At 37.6% G+C, this 22,363-nt stretch overlaps 2 long non-coding RNA genes across 2 annotated transcripts in view; one reads left to right on the top strand and one right to left on the bottom strand.

Moving 5' to 3' along the window:
• Positions 1-247: 247 nt before the first annotated feature.
• The window catches only part of LOC107310351 (uncharacterized), a 48,778-nt gene continuing 26,662 nt past the window's right edge, over positions 248-22,363 (bottom strand). Inside the window, exon 5 of the long non-coding RNA XR_001553575.3 lies at positions 248-589. This is a non-coding gene — a long non-coding RNA (uncharacterized LOC107310351). The remainder of the gene's footprint in view (positions 590-22,363) is intronic.
• Positions 5,757-8,374, top strand: LOC146762347 (uncharacterized). The gene is made up of 3 exons (XR_014942344.1): positions 5,757-5,844; positions 7,632-7,712; positions 8,245-8,374. It is a non-coding gene; the product is annotated as an uncharacterized LOC146762347 (long non-coding RNA).

The following is a 22,363-nucleotide window of genomic DNA, read 5'->3' as shown; positions in this document are numbered from 1 at the left end:
CATTCTAAATGTGTAATACTCACCACTCTATGTTAAATGCAGCATAAGTACTTAAATGAGAATGCCAGAAAGTATCTGCTGATACTGACAACATGCCTATTATGACGAGGATCAGAAACTACTTCTCTTTAATAATGTCCTACACTACTAAGGACTTTAAAATAGAAAAACATTTATGAAAGATAAAATCAATACTGAGTCAGTTAGAATTAATATAAAGAGAAGGTAAAATATTAGAAAACAAGGATAATTTTCTTGTTATTTATTAACAACATTATTCGTATTGCAACAGTAGTGATGTAGATGTTATACATGTAGATGTATAAATATCTTTTTCTCCTCAAACTTAAATCTAAATGCCTACGTATGAAAAAGCAAAACCACAGGAAGAGAGGTACCAGGATTTTCATGCCAATAAAAAATGTCCTATCCTGTGTGGTGCTGGTGATGTTGACAGAGGGCTTACAGGACATTATATACTGTTGAAATGCATACCTTGAAAACATAAGCCAGAGAGTAAAATCCACTCATGGAACTGAGTCATACTTTTGATGTCCAAAGGGCCATAGTTTCACTCCGGTAGGTAGTTCTGTCAAATACAAACAAACCATAATCCTATGGAGAATATTAGTTAATAACTGAGAGTCGAGTGTTAAAAAATTATTGTTATTTTTTTGGAAAGCTCTTTTAGCTATGAAAAAAGCCCACAAATCAGCATCAAGGTTGAGCTTAGTCATTATGGCCTAAAACGTATTTCACCTTCCATACTCAAACAGAAGTGGAGAAGGTAAAATCAGCTCTTAGGCGGAAACTGCCTCTATTAAATGGAAGGAAGAGATAGATCACATTGTAAACAGGAATATTTGTCCAAAATCTTTAAGTTTTAGGTTCCACAGGCCTCAGAAACAAGCATGAAAAGGCAGCTAAAGAGTCTAATTGCTGACAGGAGGCAGTTTCTAAGCTGGGGCATGGATTAGACACATACCTCTTTATTTCATGCAATGTGATATTTCCTGGACACCACTGGAATCAGAAAGCTTTAACAGTTGAAGGAAAGTCAACCAACTCCTCAACAGCCAGGATTATTTTCATATTTCCCACAGTTTTAAATAAAAGTGAAAGGAATTTTCCCCCCACTCTTACAGAAAATAAAATTTAATTGCTTTAATTTAATGTCATTTGGTCCATTGCTTATATGAGAGAAAGAAATACTGATGTAAACGTGTCATTAAGATATTCTTATTTTGTATAATTATTTCAGGCAATGCTATCCTGAATATAGAATTATGTCACTCATTTCTTCACCAAAAATTTCTGAGACAAATTCTAAGCACAATAGAATTTGACAAATTTAGGGCAGATTGCATTTAAGGAAGATAGAGAAAGTTGCCTTGGCTTTGGCAATTGGAAGATCAGTTAGAATTAAGTGGAAGGATGTACAGACATAGGTCTCTAACTGGATTTTGTATTTCGGAATGCTGGATATAACCAATTTAGGCATGTAGATACTTGCCATTTGATAAATAGCAACAGCTTTACAAGTGTCCAGATAGAAGTTGAGGCTCAGGAATTATAAAAAAACACATTGGTTTGTATATCCCTGAAAGCAGTGAGCTGCCTTGCCTTGGACCACAGAATGAGCACAGGCAGCCACAGAGGAACAGCTGATAAACAACCAGTTAAGATAATGATTCCTCTACAGCAATTCATCACTGTGTTGATGCAATAAACACAAAGGATATGTAGGAATGAAGACAGAGGCTGAGGAAGATAAAAGATGTACGGTAGAGAAGATAAACAAACCTTAACTATTAGCACAAAATAAAATAAAATTGTTTGCTGTGCTTTTTGGTAAGTTGAAGATTTAGGAGAAAACTGAAGGGTAAATTTGAATGAGGCAATGGGAAATAACTATAAGAGAAGTGAAAAGAAACTTTTGAGTTGTTTCTGCCAAGGTGCAACAGACTCAACAGTGACCAATTCCTTTTAGAACCAGCACTAAAACATAGGTCCAAAAGCAACTATTTCAAATCAAACCCACCACGTTAGCAATTGTACTAGATTTGAACACAAGAACATTGTGTGTAGTTATGTTAGGAGGGGAAATCAGTGCAAGCAACTGTGGATTTTAAGTCTGGTTCAATAGTACATGTAGTTTTAAAACAGGTTTTGAAGGGAAAGACTACTAAAGCTGCAGATAAAAGGGAAGTAAAATATTGGTTTACCAAAGCAGGATGTGCCAAACTAACTTGATTCTGACTTTTTTTCCCCTTTAAATAGCATGACTTCATGTTCTAGAGAAAGGAAAAGAAGGGGATATATTCTGTCTGTCTTTCTACAATGCAGTCATTATGCTGCTGAAAAGAAAATCACTTGCTTGGAGAAAGTGGAGTTTAAGAGTGCAAATGTAAGGTGACCAAGGTAACAAATTTAGGGCAATATTGAAATATAAATGATTAGGCTGGGGGGAGGTACTCAAGGCCGATTTTTAAGAATATGTATTCGGAGAAATATTTTCACAGGAAGACATAGAGGAAATTAGATTCAAACTTGTTGATAGCATTGTGAAACAGAAAATGGAGAAGACTGAGGATATCAAATTAAAAGGGTTGCATCACTTCAAGGACTGGGGAATTAGACATGAGATTCAGCAGCATGAACTGCAAAATATTACAGTAAGGTGTAATAGATAAATGTTAATTCTTGTCATGAATTGAGAACTCATATGCTGGAAATAGAGATTATGAAAGGTCTGATTTCTGCCTACCAATACACAGGAGAACCAGGAAACTCAATTCACTTTTTAAAATATGTCTTTTGGGTCTTATCATGTCTTCCTCTGCTATGCTAAATATGAATTTGTTATCAAAAATATCTTTTTTCCCACATGGCTACTGGTAGAATATGATCCATTCACTGTATTTATTAATGAAATGAATAGAATTTGTCACTCTCTTTCACTGCAAAATAATTATTTCCAGAACAATAGCTATTTTTGTAGCTTCTTTCTGAGTTCCTGCTGTCCACATCCTTTTGAAAGTGCAGACAGCAGAGAGTTTCAGCAATGATCTCATTAATACCATATTACTAAGTAATTACCACTCCTGACATTGTTGCACATCCCTCTATTCAAGGATTATGTTCTCCTGCTAGTACCATATTGGAAACAGATGTTAGTTAATAATTATGATTTTAAAAAGTTTTCCAGTTACATTGTGTTGTAGAATACTATCCCTCTTCTGAATTTGGCTTATGGTCTTGACAGGCTGAGAGAGCTGGGGATCTTCAGCCTAGAAAAGAGATGACTCTGGGGGAGTCTTATAGGAGCCTTCCAGTACCTGAAGGAAAGCTGGGGAGGGACTTTTTAGAAGGGCTTGTAGGGACAGGACAAGGGGAAGTGGCTTTAAACTGGAAAAGGGTAGACTTAGACTAGATATTGGGAAGAAATTCTTTACTGTCAGGGTGGTGAGACACTGAACAGGTTGCCCAGTGAGGCTGTGGATGCCCCCTCACTGGAAGCTCTCAAGGTCAGGCTGGATGTGGCTGTGAGCAACCTGGCCTGGAGGGAGGTGTCCCTGCCTATAGCCGAAAGAAAGAACTAGAGGATCTTAAAGGCCGATTACAATCCAAACCATTCTATGATTCTGTGATTTCTAAGTATCTCTATCCTCATGTTTGGGTGTATTAAAAAGATTGATTTTTTACCAAGCAGTAGCAATCAACCTGTATAGGTGGACTTGAACTTTCTGCCTGTTATTCCCTTAATTAGTAAAAAGTTACCTGACAGTAGATATGATAAATAAAATGCCACCTTAAATGAAGGAGAATTTTTCTTGGGTTTGTTAGAAAACAACTTTATAAGTAACAAAGTGATGATTCCTCTTTATGGAGCTCGCTGTGTGGATTATCTTTTTTTTTTTTTTTTTTTTTTTAATCTAACAAATAAATTAAATAAGAAATTGTTTACATATTTATGAAGCAATTAAAAGTAGTTATCTATATTTACGAATATCTTTTGTATGTGTGTGCCTCACTCTATATGGAACATATATGGACACGCCTTCTAATTTTATGCATACATTATTAAAAAATTGCTATTAATGAGTGTATCTGCATATAGCTATCCTTTAATAATGAATGAAGAATAAGTGAATTTGATCTTGTTTATTAGTAGATACCTACTACTGTGTATGATGAGCCGCAATAATGGAGAGTGTAAGGGTGTCCTTGCTGACTGAAGAAACAAAGAGATTTTCTCTGCCCAGATGTTTGCCAATACCCCAACTCCTTATAAAAAGAACATAAGAAATAAAGTTGGGGCTATTCTACCACTCCCTGCAAGTGATGGAAAATGGCAGTCCGCTTTATCTGTGCCTAAAACCAATGCTTTTTCTAGATAAGTAACATTACTGAAAAAAATAATAAATATTGTGATGGTTTACACAGAAAGAGGGAAAATAACCAAGGTCATCTGAAGAATAGAAAACTGTCAATTAGAAATCAGGGAGGGCTTACATTCCACACTGGACAAGGAGGAGTTGCTAATCCATCAGCTTACTGCCAGCCAAGTGCCACTGTATTGTCTATGTGGTTTAGCATAAACACATTGCTTCCTATTGCCATGGAAAAACAGTGAAATGGTTAGATAAATAAAATATGGTATCCTATGGACAACAAACTAGGGCTATAAGGCATGAATTAGTCTCTTTACTTGTAGGAATGTGATGCATGATTGAGGGACTCAGTCATAGACTCAGTCAAGTCATAGAACCATCTGATTTGGAAGGGACTTATAAAGGTCATCTGGTCCAACTCGTCTGTAATGAACAGGGACATCTACAGCTGTCAGGTTGCTCATAATCTGATCCAGTCTGGCCTTGGGTGTCTCTTGGGACAGGTCACCCACCATCTGTCTCCCTGGGCAACCTGTTCTAGTGCCCTACCAACCTTACTATAGAAAGCTTCTTTCTTATATCCAGTCTAAATCTCTCAGTTGGTTTAAAACTATTTCCCCTTGTCCTATCACAACAGATCCTGACAAAGAGGAGGATCTCCTTCCCTATATCTGCACCCCTTTAGATACCAAAGGGCAACCGTGAGGTTTCCCTGGAGCCTTCTCTTCTCCAGGCTGAATAGCCGTAGCTCTCTTGGTCTCACCTCACAGGGAAAGTGTTCTATCCCTTAGGTCATTTTTGTGGCTCTCCTCTGGAAAGTTTCTGATTCCAAGCAATTGACTGTGGAAAAACAATACAAGCTTTCTGAGCGATTAAAGTAAGATACAACAAAGACTTTACTCCACAACAACAGGTTTGCTGACATTATACATTATGAGGGTTAGACATTAGTCAGTCACTACAAAATGCACACTGGTGCCCAAAAAGTACTTAGGAAAGTATTTACTGTGATTAAACATAAAATTGCTAAGTAGTTTTTTACTGTCAATCATTCAACACAGACATCCTTGAGTCTAATGTAAATCTCCTGAGGGATGTACTTATGGCAAAATACATGTGAAATATTCACTTCTGAACATCTCTGTAAAAAATCTATCTGCACTGAGAAAACTTCATGGAACTTTCCACTGTACATTCCTTTCCTACTTCTTTGATGATTTCTTTTATGTCATCATGGTTCAGTAACTTCAAGGTGAGGAAAGTGGACACAATGCTGTTGCTTTAATAAGACTATGGTGATCAGTCAATAGAAATTGCCTTGCTTTTCTTGCTTCTCTCAGCTTCCTGTTTGAGCTTGTAAGTTTTTTTTCTGTTAGCTGCTGTGTTCCATCTTTCCATGCACTTTAAAAGTTGAGGTTAGAATGGGGATCAGTATCACCAAAACCGCCGGGTATGTAGAGCTTTCTTTTTGTTTATTTATTTTTTTCTTTAAGAAATACCACATTTTGCTAAAAAAAACACTGGATAGATTCTTCTGGACAGATTCTTTGTATCTGGCTAAATTCTGCTGTTCTTACTGAGGATAATGTGCACTAATGGTGATAAAATCTCACCCACCCTAAGATCCTTTGGCCAGGAATCACTTCCTTTATTATAATCCTTAGGAGTGAGAGAGTATTTTGAGTTAGTTGCCATTATGTGATCAAGACTAACAGATTAAACTGCTTTGCTGCTCTAAAGAGCTTAAATCTGTCTTTTAAATTATACTTGTAATTTTGTATATGCATTTCTTCTTGTGCCAGCTCTTGATATTCCTGATTTTTTTCTCCATCTTTCTAATTGGAGCCAAATCCAACTGAACATTTCAGAATAAGCTCTGGCAGTTTCAAACTTCATGTTTAAATGCACACAAATCATGGTGTATCAAATAGAGCAGCTGGACCCAACACCGCGAGCTCCTCACATCTTACTGCGGGTCAGACCTGGAGACATGCTGGATGGCATTTCTGTCAACATTTTTATGCAACAACATTTCTCATTAGAAGAACTTGTGCTTATTCAATGCTTAAAAAAAAAAACAAAACGTGAAGGGGGGATGCTAAAAGAACCATGGAGCAGTTTTGTCTTCATGTGACTTCTACACTACAGCATGAGAGGGTTAATTCCTTTGGCAAAAGTCACTCCTGCTGGCACAACTTTTAAGTACAGACTGTAAGGCGAGAAAATAAAATGAAAACAACAATATGGAACACTGAGCTGGTGGGCACTGTTTGTAAATTACATGTATCAAAGAATAACTGTCAAGCTGTCAATAATATGACTGCAGACGTAATTCAAAGTAGTGTGTCTGCTCTTTTTAAACAGATGGAGTTTTTTTAAGAGTAAGATTCTCATGTAAACTGTTCTTATTATTCCTGGAACTAACAATGTGCAATTTTTTTTTCACGGCAAATATTTCATTTGAAAACTTGAAATCAGCTCTATCTGTTTGCTTTCCACCGCTGACTTCAAACTGTATGAGCAGGCCCAGCAACAAAAACTTTTTCCAGCTAAATTATTTGAACAGTGAAGAGCACAGGTTATACGTACAACTTTTGTAAATTCTAATACAAGAAACCTGATCCTGACTTACACCTACAAATACTGAAAACAAAAGTGATGCTGTTGCACTTATGTGATTACCAGTAGAGTAGAATCTTGGATTTTTCGCTTGAGACAACAGAGCAAAAGAAGCTTGCATAAAGATGATGAAATGATGAAAATATTAAGGAAGTTATTGAAATATACTGGAGAAGAAGAAAAACTATTCAATAAGTGGATATTATAATTTATATCTTCCTCTCTGATGGTTTCCCAAATGACTGCAAAGAATTTATTAAAGTCTTGTGTAGCGCTACCTATCAACATTTTATGTTAACCATGGAAGGGAGCTGCAGTCTTTGGTGGTCATCCAACAAAATTTGACTGCAATGTGCTTTTACAGTTGTTAATGTTTTTTAATGAATATTTGTCAGGTGAAGTTGCTCCATACAACTGGGAAGGGATCCCTTGTAAAAATTAAAAAACAGTCTATTTTTTATCTTTCACATATTTCTTCAAAGCTTGCTCTTGCTGATGTCTGTGAAAAGTGGACAGGATGCTTAACTGCTGAGCAGACAGAGGTTTCACTTTTATCAACTCTGAAACACTGTCTGGATTTTTGTCATCTCTAACTTTTTATCATTCTTTTGGAGTAAGTTTTTTGGATGAGAGACTGTCTTTCTGCTCTGCGGTCCACAGCCATGCTCACATTGGTGAAGACTGACTTGCAAAGGAAATGTGAGTGAATTAATAATAATCTTTCAGCCCTTCTGAACACATCGTTCCCTCAGCACGTACTGCTCTTTTCACATAAGCTATATTTCTTATTTTTCTTTGCCAGTGATGCTTCAGGTGGTGTACTGAAGTAATATTTTATTTTCCCAAAAGATAAGGAACTGTGATTCTGCGAAGTGCGTAAACAGACTCAGCTTCAAACATTTAAACCATATCACTGTTAGGAACCAGTCCAATACGAGGCTTCAGAGCATAGCTATGTACTGTGCTAAGCAGTGATAACAGATCTTCGGTTAAAATTAAGGGCGAGCTAAAGGATTATCTGCCCTGAACTCTTTCTGCTCTTAAAATAAATAAAAATCCTAGGATGTGAAAGTGTGCTGTTAATTCAGGCCCTTTACTCACAGGACCTTGTGCAATAGATTCTGCGTAGGTATATTTTTCATTGGTCAGGATGGATGACGACAACACTGACTTTTGAGTAACAAAGAAAAATAAGATCAACTCACAGTATAATTCTCTTTTCCTTTTCTAGAGTCTACAGAACATGAAAACAAACTACAGACGTTTTTCTTACTCTATCAGAAACTGTCTAAGAGTGCTGTGTGTACTTCAAGGATCACAGAATCACAGAATCACATTATTGTAGGGGTTGGAAGGGACCTCTAGAGATCATCGAGTCCAACCCCCCTGCCAAAGCAGGCTCCCTACACCACATCACACAGGTAGGCGTCCAGTCGGGTCTTGAATATCTCCAGAGGAGACTCCACCACTCCCCTGGGCAGCCTGTTGCAGTGCTCCGTCACCCTCACTGTAAAGAAATTCTTCCACACATTCATGCGGAACAAATTTGTGCGGATCTTGAAAGGAATTTGATTCCTCAGATATTTCTCAGTGTAGGTCACCTGAGGAAGGAGTGAGGCAAGTGACCACAACACATTATGTATTGTGATTTTTTTCCATGCTACCATCATGAATTACTGTGGATTTGTGCACTCCCCTCACTGGCATCACACAGTCAATAAAACTGTTTATTCACTTCATAAAATAACTTATGCTTTTCTTCTGTCTTTGCTTAGGACACAATTTTAGTCCCTGAAGTAAAATGAGGAAAAGCAAATACTTGAAATTATCCATCACACGTTTACAAAACATTGAGCTGTACTTCCAGTTTCTTTCATCAGTTAGAAAAAAATAAATTAATTAATCTTATAATAATGAAATACTGAAGAATGCATCACAAGACTGATTAGTCTTCCTGATCATAAACCTCAACAGTAAAATTATATCCTCAGGGAGGCAGTCAGTGTCCTCATGCAGGGCAAAATCCCAAATATCATTTAGATGTAGTCAGATCTGATTAGCCTAGGTGAATGGTATACTCATTTTATATTTAGATTACAACACTAATAAAAAATGTATGAAGGCAAGAGATTGAGAAGAAAAAGCTGCAGCCAAGTTTTTTCAGAATGTATTTGGAGTGTGCAAAACATATCTGAACACTTACATACATCATGGGTCTTTAAAATCAAACATAGAACAACTTACTCTCAGGAAAAATAATGCTCTGAAAAGTATAGGAGAAGATGAAAAGAGCCTTTGATTTAGAAAATGGATCAATACTTCTGCAAGCCCGATGAAATCCTTGCAAGTCTTTCAAGGTTTAGTAGTCATTATCATAAATATTAAAAGTGGTGTTTATACAGTTTTTAATGTGCAGACTTTAATTGTCTATGAAGTGTACTAACATAAAGATAGTTCACAAGGACAGTTCCCAGGACAGCAAAGACAGGGGGCCATCAAGGAGAACCAGAGAAAAGATCTTTTTTGTGTGTGAGTTTTCTTTACCCTATTTCTTGAGGAATAGGATAAGGCCAATTTTACGGTGTTCAGCCAGGCCATGTGCTGCGTACTGATCTTTGGTCTTAACAACCCCATTTAATGCTACAGACCTGGGGCAGACTGGTTGGAAAATTGCATGGCAAAAATCTGGATCTGGAGGTGCAAGTCAACAGCTGGCTGAACATAAGCCAGCAGTGTGCCAAGATGGCCAACAAGGCCAATGGCATTCTGGCTTGTAACAGGAATAGTGTAGACAGTAGGAGCAGGGACGTGACCGTCCCTCTGCATTCAGCTCTGGTGAGGCTGCACCTCGAGTACTGTGTTCAGTTTTGGACCCTGGTTTCACTTGGAGAAAGTAGCTTTATTTTGTATATAGTTGGCTTTGGACCTGTTTCTGCTGTATTTGAAAATGACCAGGATGACCAATAGAAAGTTTCTCAATAGTAATTTTACATTCCTTTTGTAAGTTCTTGTATTTCTCTTTCATCCTGTTACTCATCATCAGTGTGTCTTATTGCATAAGAGTACTTGGAGTTCATCCAAATGTATGTTCACATAAATAAGGCTATTGCAAGACATAACCTGTGTAGTCTTAGCACTGAAGAGAGATGTGAATGAAAAACCATGACTCTGGAATATAAAGGTAGGGAAATTTTCCTGGGGGAAGGTATAAGGTTAGAGGACATTCTGGACATCCATAAACATCTCATAGAGCAACATAAAGAAAAAGATCCATGGGGAAAAATATGGCATTCCTTCACAGCAGGGGAAAGATGAGGCAGTTATCCACTCTTAGGGCACAGGTGCATGGACCAGACTGTATAGATGAAATTTTCAGTCATTAAAAAGATAACTCCAAGGCTCCGAATCCAGGCAGAAGCCTCTTGCTTCTAAACATTCTATGTTTTGTGGGGAGCTTAGACTTGAATGCTGAGAACCATTCAGAAAAGTACTCAGAATTTAGTTCCTTAAAGCAAGGGTTGTATATAGGAAAGCCTATTCTGCTAGTGGCAATTTCTGTGCTGTGGTAACTGTTTTGGAAAATAAAATGATGCAATGGTGCTGTGAATCAGACCAATCATTAACACATGGAGACACTAGATAGTGTCTTTAAACAAATTTCACATTATTTTTGTTACTGTTTTTCTTGATTTCTAGTTTCATAGATGGCAACCCCGTGGAAGGCAGCTAAAGGTCATTTTCATTATATTTCACAAGTTCCATGTTTCATTATATTTCACAAGTTCCATGTTTCATTATATTTCACATGCCTGCTCTTACAGGAATTATGGCAACAGAAATTTTGGCATGTTCACAACTGCAAGATTGGGCAATAAGAGAATTAAAAAGATTTGTAAAAAACCAGTGACTAAGTGCCTATTTCTCTGCCTGTTGTATCCTGTTATATCTCGAGAATGGAAAAAGAAAATTCCATATTGACTAAATTGAGCTGTACTTGCCATCTCAGTAATGAATCCATCATGCAGTTCTTTCAAACGAAACCTCAGTGAAACTGCACAACTGTTTCTTTTTATTTTCACACTGTAAGAATTCAGAGCAGTGAGTGTCCAGGAAAATGTATTCATTGGAAAGAAGCTACCAAAGTCTGTGCAGTTCGCTGTCATCTGCAGCTTATTTCACACATCCCCCAAAAGCAAGCAGTCAAAAATGGAAACTGTATGGGTGGTTTATTACTCAGCATGGGGCTCCAAGTTTGTCTTCTTGATGTAATTGTCTTTTCATACAAAATAGACAGATACTTTCCCCAATTCCATAATTATCCGAATTCATTAAATGACAGAAAATGTTAAGTCATTTCAGATTACACACAACCTCCCACAGTCCCTCTATTTAAATTCTGGGTCTGGGTCCCTACTTCCTGCTAATCAGTGTAGCTGTTTGCATATTTACGCAGTAAGACTGTGTTAATATGTGAGCAACCAGTTCCTGATTTACACAAGCCCCTTGTTATGATTAATCTCACTTATTTTTAATAGGAGACCTGCACATTCAATTTTGCAATGAATTCATTTTCCATGATCATTACTGTTATAAGCAGTTTCATCTGCTTATGATGCTTATGATAAATCAACACAAGGATTTAAATAGTGCCAATTTCTCTAACGAACAAGGAAGTTTCATTCTTTCACTCTTTTTAGAAAGCTATCTGCTCAGTTCCTATGTCAGTTCCTATGACAAGAGTTATAAGGATGCAGTTATTTTAGTCACACAGCAGGCTGATGGACGCATTATTATTATTGTGCTATATTCAAAACCAGCTCCTTTTGAGAGAAGAAAAAAATCTTCATGCCTTCCTTGTTAAGTAGCATTGTATATTAATTTCTCAAAATTTGAAAAGAGGAGATTCTGGGTGTGTTAAAAGAAAAAGGCATAAAAGGCTTGAAAGCAAAAAAGACAAAGACACTTTACTAATTTTTTTTTTATTATTATTATTATTTTAAGTGTCTGTGGCTCATTCTACTAGAATATAAACTTTAGACTGGAGTTTTCTGCTCACAGTAGAAGTCAGGAGTCAATGTCTCCTCTGAGCTAAGGAAGAGAAATGACAAAGATGATTGATTCTCACACTTACTTATGCAGACCTTTCTTGATTTCTCTTGGTTCAACATAGGTACTCATCTCTCAGTATCAGCAGTAGAGTGTCCCAGACTTCTCTGAGTATTGACTTAGTACCTATTTCTTAGCAGATTATTATTAATTAGCAGACCACTAAGAAAGACCTAAGTGTCCTGGTACATAACAGCCCTTGTGGCCAAGAAGGCCTGTGGTATCCTGGGATGCATTAAAAAGAGCGTGGCCAGCAGGTCAAGATCCTCCTCCTCTACTCTGCACTGGTGAGGGCAAAACTGGAGCAGTGTCCAGTTTTGGGCTCCTCAGATCAAGAATGACAGGGAACTTCTAGAGAGGGTTCAGTGGAGAGTGACAAATATGGTTAGGGCCCTGGAGCATCTCTCTTATTAGGAAAGGGTGAGAAACCTGGGACCTCTCAGCCTTGAGAAAGGAAAACTGAGGGAACATCTTATCAATTCTTGCAAATATATAAAAGTCAACAGTCAAGTGGGTGGGGCCAGGCTCTTTTCAGTGGTGCCTGATGACAGAACAAAGGGGCAATGTACACCAGCTGGAACACAGAAATTTCCATATGAACATGAGGAAAAGCTTCTTTTAATGTGACAGCACTGGGGAAGGTTGCCCAGCGAGGCTGCAGAGTTTTCTTCTCCGGAGGTATTCAAAACCCCAGTGGACACATTCCTGTGTAACCTACTGTAGGGAACCTGCTTTAGCAGTTAGTTGGACCGAGGGATCTCTAGAGGTCCCTTCCAGCTCTAAAATTCTGTGGTTCTGTGATGCTAGCTATTCTACAGAGCAGGTGAGAAAAAATGTTGTGCTGCTTGGGTGTGATGCCAACAAAAACTAACAAATCACAGTTATGATTTCTCCCCAAGTCATTATAACTTTTGCTTCACTAGGACAAGAAAAAAATGAAAAACAGTTTTTGAAAACCATTATTTATACACTTACGCAGACCACTCTTGATTCTCTCTGTGCTAATTAATAGGATAGATCAATATATAAAAAGAGTTGAAGAAGATGCAGAAGAGAAGTGGGAGGGACGTCACTTGAGAGAAAACAGAAGGAAGAAGAAGGGAGGAAGACAGTGCTGGTATGAGAAAATAAGGTATAAGAATAGATGTAGTTTAGAGCCAGAAGTAGACAATAGACAATAGTCATGACTTGAAAAAGAAACATGGAGGAGACAAAACAAGTTTCAAAAAAGATGAAGAACAACCTTCATGGAAAATAAACTGTTTTAAGTGACTGGCATTCTTCACTGAGAAGAATCAATAGACTTGTCACCAGGACAGGCTCAGAGGTCTAGAAGACGTGTTGTTTCTTAAGCTCTAAGCCAGAAAGAAGTAGAGATAAATTGGCAAAAAGTCTTGATGGTGAGAAAAACAAAAACAGCACTGTTATGTTGCCACTATCCCAGCTATAATTCTATCATAGCTTATAGAAGTAAAGCAGAGGACATCAGTAGAACTGCTGTCTTTTCTAGTGAAATAAGAAGAGTTTATGATAACATGAAGTATTGAGCTGCTCTCAAGTTCTATAGGTTCTAGTTTTTGGAACTAAACTGTAAATTCACAAACAGACTTTTAAACAAATATTTGCAGAGAGAAGATTGAGAGACGCTCATGATCTCTGATTTTGGTTTTAGTTCCACAGCAACAGTGAGATTTGGGAAAGAGTTGCAAAACTGCAGTTGAGGTATTGAAAGTTATTGTAAAAGAAAAGAATATTTTAAAAAAGTATTAATATTGAAAAGACTCACAGTCAAGTGGGTGATACATTAAAAAAGTTAGAAGAATTAATCTTAATCACATAATCTTGCTAGGAAATTGAATGAAGTCAGGAAGAAACAAAATGGGTAAAAATTGGAATATGTCAGCTAAAGAGCCTCAAAAAGAAAGTGAAGGAATATGAACAAATGGTGCATTACACAACTTTATTTATTATGGAGAATAAGAGAGGAATAGTGGAGTCAAATGCACAGAGAAATGTTTGTTGAAGGGGAAAGAAAGATAAATGAATGTTTAGATTCTAAGTGCTGTAAAACAATACGAAAATGTAGTATGACTAGAAGAGAGTAGATTTAGGTAAAAATATTCAAGCTGGGTAAGAAATGACAGAGATGTTATTCTGCGAAAGAATTTTGAAGATCGAATTTATATATTGAGTGTGATCCCTCAACATTTATGTTGAAATAATTTTACCAGACATGCCCTGATGCATTCACAGAGCAAATGTTGATATTTCTAAGGTATTTAAAAATGTGCTAGGCAGCCCCCAGCAGCACATAATGCTGAGAACAGTGCTTAGGGACAGATTTTATTTAGTACTTGAAATTGGTACAAAGACTGGAAGTTGATCATGAAGATTCATGATGCCATAGAATTGAAAGGTATTGCCAATAACCGTCAGGATCGGAATATTGTACAGGTTGTATAGGATTACTTTGGACTTATTCTGCTAGATGAAAATGGATGAATTCTATAAACTAGGAATTCAGTAGCTGGAGACAACAGAGTCATTGAAAGATGTATATGTGCCAAACTATGGCTGAGCAGATGCAGAAAGACTGTCTGATCATAGGACCGCCATATAATAATAAGGCCAACCGTATCCTAGTTTTCATCAAGAGCAGCGTGAGCATCAGGTCAAGGGAGGTGGTTCTGCCCCTCTACTCTGCTCTTTAGGACTCCACCTGGAGTACTGCATCCAGTTCTGAAGCCCCCAGTACAAGAAGGACATGGAGCAACCTCGTCTACGGGGAGGTGTTCCTGCCTATAGCAGGGGGGAGGTGGAAATAACTGATCTTAAGGGTCCCTTCCAACCCAAACCATTCTATGATTCTATGACAATGCAGAAGTTTAAGAAGACATAAGTGCCGGTATGATGGGTCAGGTGAGGTACTATTCTGGGACAGGGAAGACATCCTTGGTGCTCACCGGACAGTTACATTCACCTGTATTTGGAAATGTATGTTGCAGTGATACAGAGAACAGCTTGTTTCATGCAGGATCAGAGACAAAATTGTGACAGATTTTAAAATAAATTCTCTAGGAGAAGACTGAAAGGAAATGTGCTGTTTCAGATCACAATGTGTTCAGATCAAATAGCAGTGTGTGCCCCAAGCAGCTTGGCCAGGACATCATCCTACCTGCATGCCCAGGAGCCCAGGGTAGGCTCAGATTGTACCTTAGGCTTCATGGTGACCATGTCACTGTCAGCCCATTCTCACTGGGTTTATTGGGTCTGCCTGGACAAACCCTATTGCCTTCCCTTACTATCACCAAAAGATGGCTAAGGGGTTGATAGCACTGTCACTGACAGTGCATGTGTCAGTGCCTGCCAGAAAGCCACTGCTTGGCTTGAACAGGGACTGCCTGCGGCTCCTGGTGTATTCCAAAGGTGGTAGTCCCACCCTGACCATTCTCTTCCTATTTTTAGGTGCATCTTCCTATAGCAAGGAAAAAACATAATTATCGTGTAATGCTTAAACTGTTAAAGAACCCATGATAGTATTGATACAGGTCTTGGTACCCTAAGAAAATGATATTTGCTAAGTATTTTGTTTTCTGTAATGCACTGTCTGTCTGTAATTTCCTCAGTGACTTCATGGTCTTTCTTAAGGACCTCAGTATTTGAAACAGGCTGACACTATGCCAAGTATGTAAAATGATACATAAGCTGTCAGTAACATCATGTTTAACATATGCTCATTTTTTATTACAATAACTAGAATGGAAGATCAAGAATAGTTTCACTGGGTAAACAACTGTAAACACATTTTAAGAACTTCAGGGCAATTGGTCATTGCTCTAATAGCCAAATTGGTCTGGATGCTCCCAATTGAAGAACTTAGACTCTGTATTTGTTTGCAGATCTTTCGAATGCTCATTTGTCTTGCATCTTCACCAAGGCAATGTTTTTCTCTTTCTCTTCCACTCTGGAAATTAACTCTTTTCCAGTGTTGCTGTGGAAGACTGTGAAACAGACACACTATCTGAAACCCTATGTCAGATCCTGTGGCTGGCAGCAGGCATCTCTCCTGCTGAGCAACGTGACATATCATCTCTGCCTTGTATGTGATTAAAAGCAAGAGCTGTGTCTGTTCATTACTGCTGATGCCAGGCACATCCCCTGAACTGTACTATTAAAGAAAAATCTAATCACAAGAAACTGCAAAGATTGACTAGATCATGCTAATGAGTTTTTTAATAGACAAAATCTGAGATCAGCTGGTAATTTTAATGAGCACTTGAGCATGTCTCTGTCTCTCCTCATATCTTCCACCCTGACTTTGCTCTGCTTTTCAAAATGTTCTTTCAGCCATCAGTGAGGCAAATATCCAACCAGCTTTTAAGAGTTGTGGCCTATTATTATAGTACACATTTGGATTAACCAACTGCTATATTTTGTTTCTAAGATGAAGCTCTTTTTGACTGTATCAAGACTGAGTTCATAGACCTTTCATTTTAAAAAAAACTGTTATGGTTTAGTTACTTGCAAATATTATTAACTTGGAAGTAAATAAAAAGTATTCTCTTCCTAACATTCAGTTATGCCAAACAAGCGCCATACTTGAAGGGGATAATTCTTCTGGTTGATCTTTAAACCTCAGAAAACCAGCATTTATACATAGAACTGTTGACCAAGCCTTCAAATGCATAATTACTTTTATAAGACTGAATAAAATTGTAAGAAAGAAAAGAGAGGTCTTTGTACTGCAATATATATCCAGGTCAACTTCTTCAAATGTGTGGCACGCCTCACCTAGAACTGGTTTGAGTTAGATCCTTCTGACTGCTATCTGATATAAAAGAAATTTAAAATAACCAGAGAACTTATAACTAGTCACAATCTGTGAATGTAAATAACCAGTGAATTTAAAATGACCATCAGATTTTCTCGCAACAAGTTTTTTACCTGCATGCCTCCTGAAAGATCATGAAGGTATGGACGTGTCTTGTGCATTGGTCAAATTTCCATCCATGAAATAAACTGAACTCATTTGTCACATGTGGACAGTGAGTGGGGTGGGGGTCAATGGAGCAGCCTGACACTGGTGACACTGAGACTCTTCATTCAGTTGGAAAATAAAAAGATCTGTTTCTAAATACTGCTTTCTTGGGATTAAGGAGGTGAAAACAATGGTTTGATTGTTCAGCTTTGTTGGTGTGTTAGGGTTTTATTTTCAGCCTTTCTCTCCACTATCTAAAATACAGACCAGATAGAATGGAAAATCTAACTTTTAGTGCAAATGTAACTGGTACACAAAACTGGTATGTGCTCGTATATTGGTAGGTTAACCAATCTGTTCACTGAATTGGGTCTTTGAGATGAAGATACTCAGACAGCTGTTTATGGGACAGAAATTCTGACATAATTTAGGGGTATGCAAGCTATACTGCTAGGTTTAAAATATAAATCCATTTATATAGATGTGCAGCCAGTACAATTTATTTTTAACATTTTTATTTTATGTTTCAGTGCTGAAATTATTAATGAACCAAGTTGGATGAACAAAGTTAGTCTCATATTCTATAAGCTCAGCAGGATTCTAGACAGAAAGCACTAGAGACTTTAAAATAAAAAAGGAAATGGTTATGTTGGATGACCTTGAAAGTATATAAAAGTAGCAGGAATGTCAGTTTCTCTTTTCCATAGTCACTGTGGTCTTTCCATAATCCCTATTAATATCCCACCTTGTCACGTTTTTAAGCAAACCACCTCTTCCATAAGACTTCTTTTTAACTGTGAATGTGTTCTCAAATGAATACTTTATATTTAGATAGGCATCTGTGATGTGTCTGCCTTGTTAATAAAAGATATTTGCTACTTGAATATATGAATGTTGTAGTTTTTAAATAACTAAATGCAAATTAAACACCATGTAGCCACATCTGATGCTTGATGAACAAAGACTGTGGGCTTGATGAACAAAGAATTTTTGTGATATTTCTGATATGACATGATTAGATTAGAATAAACTTGGAGAAGGACCTTACAGTCCTCATTCTATTCATTAAAGCTATAAAAGAAATGAGAAGGAATTTGGGATGAATGACCAAGAATATCTGATGCAATTTATCCTCAAGTGAGTCATCATTACCTTGTATTATGTAAGTACTGGAACTGTAATTTGCATAAAAATACATTTTTCTAATAACATTAACTTAAGAAGCATGTTATAGACAGAGAATGAAATAAGTTATCTGGTGTGCTTCCTACTGCATCTGGCAGTTTCTTAGTTTTCCTATCTTGAAAGCATTTGAGGCATGTGTTTTACAAAGTTTAAGTAGTGGAAGAAGATCTGAATTAGAAAGACAGAGCACAGAGAAGCCTAGGGAGAAAGTTAAGGTCCAGAATGTCTAGTATGAAACCTATTTTCCAGTTGAAAGAACTGCTATTTGCAGCTGAGTATGCTCACCAAATTCCAAATGTCTGGCTGCGGTACTCTTTCCATAAACATTGGAGTCACATCATACATGTCTACAAGGCTCGGCCACATCTCTTCTGCATTTGCCTCAGACTCCCTGCCACTGGTGGAGCAGCCAACACAATAGTCCAGAACACACTCCTTATCATTACTAATTCCTCCTTTGAAGGTTTGTTTTTTGTCAGCAACAGACAAAATCTTTCCCCACCTCTCTCCATTTTAGTGTCACTGACCTCTTTGGACATTGGGCTATCTCCACCCTGTTGATCTATTTAGCCTAAACAGATTGCCAAAGCTTCAGGGATGCCAAAGGTAGTTCCACTTTGGTCTCCCACCCAAACAAAAGGGTGGAGAATTCCAGAGTGTGATTCCAGAAGGCCAAAAACCTTGCAAGAGCATATAAAAAATACTTAGTTTTCAACTTTTTAAGACAATAGAACATGAACTGAAATTTAATAAATAGAACATATGATTATAGAATATCTTGAGTTGGAAAGGATCTGAATTATCATCTAATTCCATTGCCTTGCGATCAGTAAGGGCACCTCCCTCTAGACCAGACTGTCAGAGCTCCATCCAGCCCAGCCTCAAACACATGGGGCATTCACATCTTCTCCAGGCAGCCTGTTCAAGTGCCTTACAACCTTCATAGTAAAGAATTTATTTATAACATCTAATCTAAACCTACTCTCTTTTAAACCTAAAGAGAGTGACGCCCTGTTTGTCTTTAACTCAGGCAGGAGAGAAATATTAACCTCCAATGAAAGTGGAAATTCTGTGAACCTGACCTTATTGTCACAGTTTTAAGCAGAGCCCCAGTGATTTTAAGTAGAAAGTTTAGGTTAAAACAGAGGTTAGGCTTCCATTTGGGATTATTTGTTTGTATTGTAAAATTTAGCTAGAGCCTGTATGTTGGCAATGTACTTGCAGGTAACGTTATCTCTAGTTACTGTGGGAAATAGAAATCCTGGGAGATCTACTGCATATACTGATAGCAAGACACTCTTCCATCATCACTGCATTTTACATTTAACATGCGAATAAAACCCAGTAAAACTTGTAACAGGTGCTATCAGGTGACCTCCATCAAAATGAATTTCTCTCATGCTTTTCATGATAGCTGGGAACTGTTTCATTGTACCACAGATATTCTGACCAGGAGGGCAACAAAAAATTCTCCATTGCGTAGTAGAGGCAGTAGTAACAGATTATCTTTTGGAATTCTTCCATATTTAGATTTGATTTGCCACAGGAGCCCATCTGCTTCACTTCCAATCCCTGGAAATCATACTACAAGATATATTTTGGGTACTCATTGTGAATGTATGTCTGCTGTTCTCTTTGGCCTTGCTGCTGTTCTGCTGTATTCCCAACCATTTTTATTTCACTTGTAGTAGAGAAAAATAATGAATATAGTGGATGAAATTCCTCTGACTAAATAAAAACATCTACAATAAAAATAATCACTCTTGATGCCCTTTGTAGTCAATGGAAAGAAACAAATGTTTGTGGAGTGTGACTCACCTCATTCCGAAGTAGGTGTCTAAACTAGTTTGGGTGAATCATGTTGTAAAAATGCCTAATTCTCTACATAATGAGAACCTCTGGTGACAACTTCAGAGACAGTTTACTGCACTGTAGAAACCCTCATCCTAAGGGAGATGAATAGATTTTCTTCTTAGGAGATCCTGAGAGTAGATAAACTACCACATTAGTTCGGACCATCACCAACGACTGATGCCTGAGAACATACTTTAAGAAAAATGCAAGAACAAGGCAAGTATTGTTATCTTTCCCCATTATACTCTCCCAGTCTCTGACATTCAGTAGATTACAGTCACCATGAGAAAGAGGTCTCTTTGTGGATCACTGCTTATTGTCGCTATCAGTGATGTGCTTTTCTCTGGACCAGTAACTCATTGTACTCCACTAAACCTCCCCACAATACTTTCCTCTGAAGCTCTGGGATTCTGTTGTGGATTTAGAATGCCCTACTGTTCCTGATCTGCCCATGCATGGAAACTGCTGCTATCTAACCATTCTTATAATTTTCTCTCTAATTTCTTTATTTCATATGATACATTCCAGGAACCAGAACCACATGTTGCACTGAACACATATTGATATATTTCATTCTTAAAAAATTTCTCTAGCATTCTAGCATAACAGTCTTTTTGACCATTACTGAGCATTACTCTGCTTTTGTAGGTAGCTACTCACTGTCACTCCAGAACTGATTTCTTTAACACTGAGAACTAATCAACGAATGAATTATAAGGCTCTTTCTCCTATGTGAATTGTTTTACACTTGTCAATACTAAACTTCAAAATATACTTCCTCTCTTAGCCCTTGGATAATCTGAAATTCTTCTGTAATTCTTTTCATTCATCTTTGTTATGGTCACTGTGACTTATTTTGTATGATCTGCAAGCATTGCTGCCTTTTTGCTCATCCAACTCCTCTATAAACATGTTAAATGGACAGATCAGAGCACAGCCCAGCACTGGACAACACAGATAGCTAGAAGGGATTTTCGTCAGAGAAAGTGAATTGTGAAGTATGTATTTCATTAGCAGGGTTATGGGGTATTAGGTAGTAAACCAGAAGAATAGAAAATCATTTTATAATAAATAACATATATAGTGCTTCCATAGAAAAGAGAATGATTTTGGGGAGGGGGGGTAGAGGGAAGAGAATCACTTTCATCATACAATATATTAATTTAAATATATTGTGATGGTAGTACTTGGAAAGAGGAGGACTCTCTAAGTCTTCCTCTTCCCACTCCCTCCGTTTTGAGACTGCTGCTTTAGATTTTGCCTGCTCCTAATGTGAAGCCATAGTGCGCCATGGAAAGTATAAATACAGATTCCTTCAGAGGTTTGATGACATTTTGTTGGAAGACACAAAGATGTTTCTCACAGATTTGTGATCTGCAAGTATTCCATGTGTGCCAGTATATAAGGGACCATGCCATAGATCACATTTCAAAATTGCCTGTTCACTCTATTTATTTACCTGGGTTAATAGAAACAAAAGAATATTGAATGGCAATTAAACTGAACTTGGAAAAGGATTTATGAAACCTTGTCAACCATAAGTGAAATCACCTTACAAATATTTTTCTCCTTGAAAGGATAACATCTGACAGATGGGAAAGCAATGCCGAACCCACTATTAACCATTACCAGGTTACCATTATAGTTAATTAGCAAGGCATTACCCACAATCCTCTGAAGACAATCATTTTCTGGCTGTCACCCAACCATGCTGCAGTATAGGCTCACCAGCTCCAGAAGGCTGACAAGAGGTTTTTTTCCTACAAGGAGTACACTGTGAAGGAAGCCTGGCAAAGTCAAATCATGTGCTATTGCTTCAGCTTTAGGAGACCAATATGTCAGCTCTTCTGACAACCATTTCGATGTCAGGGAAATTTCTGCATTTGTTTTCAAAATGTAACTCTATATACTAATTGTTTTTTTTTCTCCCCAGAAGATACTTAATCTTAACTAGGAACTAATTTTAAACCTGCCCACTTGTTGAGAATTCATCAATAGATCCTGAGAATCATGTTGTAGTATAGAAAAGAGCAAGCATTTCTAGGGTTATGGGGAGAAGAGTTGCATCTCTCCGTAAACTCTGTAGAAAGAAGACTTTAGCCTCTTCATTAATGATCTGGATGATAGGGCAGAGTACACCCTCATCCATTTGGATGAAGGGAGGCACAAAATTGGAAGGAAGGACTCACACACCAGAGAAGCTTTGTGGACGTCTCTACAAGAATGG

This window comes from Coturnix japonica, chromosome 1 (assembly GCF_054131305.1).
Source record: "Coturnix japonica strain WE chromosome 1, WE-NBRP24, whole genome shotgun sequence".
Lineage (NCBI taxonomy): Eukaryota > Metazoa > Chordata > Aves > Galliformes > Phasianidae > Coturnix > Coturnix japonica.
This window is presented reverse-complemented; position numbering and strand designations above follow the sequence as displayed.